We start from the raw sequence: 2,751 nt of genomic DNA, 5'->3' as shown, positions 1-2,751 counted from the left end.
AAATAAGCGTTATCTATTAATATATTTTTAGGATCAAAGACAACACTTTTTTAAAAAACGTTGTCTATTATTGTGTCACATTTTTTTTCTTTTGCCGTTTTTCTCTTCCGTCTTAATTTTTTCCCACCGTGTTTTTCTTTTCCCTCTTATTTTTATGCCTAAACCTTCCTAAACCCTATATGTCTTTCCAAATCCCTCTCTCTTCATCACCTCCTCCTATCCTTTCTTTTGTACTGCTCCAATCGGCTCTTCTCTTCTCCCTTCTCCTCCCTCCTCCGCCGACATTCTCCCTTGGCCGATCTCCGTCCTTCCTCCTCCAAGATTCGACAGGCAGGTGGGATGCGATCATCGAGGTGACGACCACCTTGGACCCATCTTCAACGATGGGCACGACGTTGGCATTGTAGCTGGGCCTCCTAGCAATGTGCATCGTCCTACCTCAAGATCATAACAATGGCATCTAGGTTGTTGTGGGCTTCGAGGGCCGCCTCCTACCTCAAGATCTCCACCTGCCCTAGGGCCTTCTCCATAGGTACGTCTCTGATCTGCTGAAACCTCAGATTTTTCCACTTGGTTTCATGTTCTAGAGATCTTTGTTGATGGTGAAATGAACAAGATGGGGAAGGGGGGTCAAGATATGTTTTTTACCCCTAGAAAAAGGAACGTTGGGACATCTTTGGTAGATTTGCTTCTTGATTTTTTACTCCTCTGGATCCGTATCGCATGATGCTATTGCGACTTGTGAATCTCCTCTGGATGTAGTTGTGAAATTTAGTCTAGGTTGGTCTGGCCAGATTTTGTTGCTATTTCTAATTTGATAGTGATGGGTGATTCGTCTCTTTCTTCATTTGTTAATTTATTTTTGATATGGATGTCAGCAAAATAGAGCATGGAGATGCATCATTAATGGCGAGATTCAACTATTTCTAGTAGGAAAAAAAGAACTTATTGTATTTGATGATGAATAATCTATTATGGAAGCCTTAGATCCTGAAGTATAAGAAGCTATGGAAGTTTCATTTTTAAAATTTATGTGGGGAAATGGAGATAGTAGTCATTGTAAATTCTATATGTTTAAAGATCAAATATAAAGATCTAAATAACATCTAAATAATTTAGTGGCATGATGTATTTGACCTTTCTAATGAAGTTTAAGGACGGGTATAAGAGAGTCGATACACTCCTTGCAACTTTTCCTTATATTAAATAGTCATTTTTAAAATGTACAAGACTCAAACTATTTGCTTACAGTTATTAAAGATTTGAAATATGCTAACACACATGAGTGGGTTAAAGTTGATGGCTCTACTGCAACAATAGGAATAACAGACCATGCTCAGGTGATTTTATTTTCATATTAGTTCCATCAAGTATCAGTGCCATCTTATTAATTTCAAGATCGATGTGGTGTTTCCTTACAGGATCATTTAGGTGATGTTGTGTATATTGCATTACTAGAAGTTGGTTCCTACGTGAAGCAGGGCAAAAATTTTGGTGCAGTTGAGAGTGTCAAGGTAACCATTGAAATACTGAGTTAAATGGTTCTCCTAGGTTGGTGAGTTTCTAGAAAATTAGTTGTTAATTAATCTATAAAATAAATACTCTTATTTTTTCATACTTGTCACATTTTATTGTTTTTGATCATCTAAAGAAGCAGTAGTCAATACTGAATGTGAAATGAAGATGAGCATATGTGTTGTCAAAACAGAATATTCCATGTGTTAGAATGTAATTATAGGCTTTTAAGAATCTAAGCATTATATATTTCTATGTTATTGTTTACTTAGTGTGTCACTACCTGAAGTATCTTCTTAGCTTTCTATTTATGATAGATAGCCAACTCTCAAGTACTTTTCAGTTGATACTTGAAACTTTATGAACACTCTTTTTTTCTTAACATTCATGTCTTTTAACTGTGCCACATTCACTTAATTCATTAGATAATACTGAGATACTATCATGTCTTTGTAAAATGTTAATGCAAGTCCATTCGAGGATGGTTGGATCGTAAAGGTCAAATCGAGCAATGATGGAGAAGTGAATTCATTAATGGATTCCGAACAATACTCAAAGTTCTACGAGGAAGAGGATGCAAAGCATTGAGGATATTCATTTTCAAAATCACTTCATTGCCTGTGGTTAGATGTCTCTCAAGGTTTCATTGCGTCAGTTCCATGGAAACTTTGGCTGAATTTGATTTTTAAATGACTCGTCTATCTGCATTTTTTTTGGCATTTAACCTTTTTGAGATAATAAATAATGTGTTGTTATTTTCGTGTCATATCTGCAAAACTTTTTTGATGTAAATTTATATTCGATCACATAAAGACTAGGAAAATCCTGCTTGTGAATTGGCCCAATTCCTTTCTCAGTTTACAACTTACAAGAAAGACATTTCATGTTTCCTTCATATCAAATATGAAATGATATTTTTATTTCTTTTTAGGAAAAATTGCAATTGTGTATTCCATGAAGCATTTAGATTCATAGATCATAAATTATCTGAAATAAATATAAGTTTTTTTAGATTTTATTTTTCTGTTAATCCATGTTCATTCTCTACCTTATTGATTAACTCTTTGATGACATTATTGAGCTAGGCTTAATTGAGTGGATTGCCCATCTCACTTTGTACTAGTTGATCTGCTTGCCTAGGCTCACCAAGATCAAGTGGCTCAAGTAGCTTGCGAAGCTTGTCCATCACCAGGAATTGCCTCACCCACATGTAACCCTTTATTTGTAGTAAACAGT

At 35.4% G+C, this 2,751-nt stretch overlaps 1 pseudogene; it reads left to right on the top strand.

Moving 5' to 3' along the window:
- The first annotated feature begins 347 nt into the window (after positions 1–347).
- Positions 348–2,121, top strand: LOC122039644 (annotated as a pseudogene).
- The last annotated feature ends 630 nt before the right edge of the window (positions 2,122–2,751 follow it).

The sequence above is a fragment of the Zingiber officinale genome, chromosome 2A (assembly GCF_018446385.1).
Source record: "Zingiber officinale cultivar Zhangliang chromosome 2A, Zo_v1.1, whole genome shotgun sequence".
In the NCBI taxonomy this organism is placed as follows: domain Eukaryota; kingdom Viridiplantae; phylum Streptophyta; class Magnoliopsida; order Zingiberales; family Zingiberaceae; genus Zingiber; species Zingiber officinale.
The sequence above is the reverse complement of the archived record's forward strand: the minus strand, read 5'-3'. Positions and strand labels throughout refer to the sequence as shown.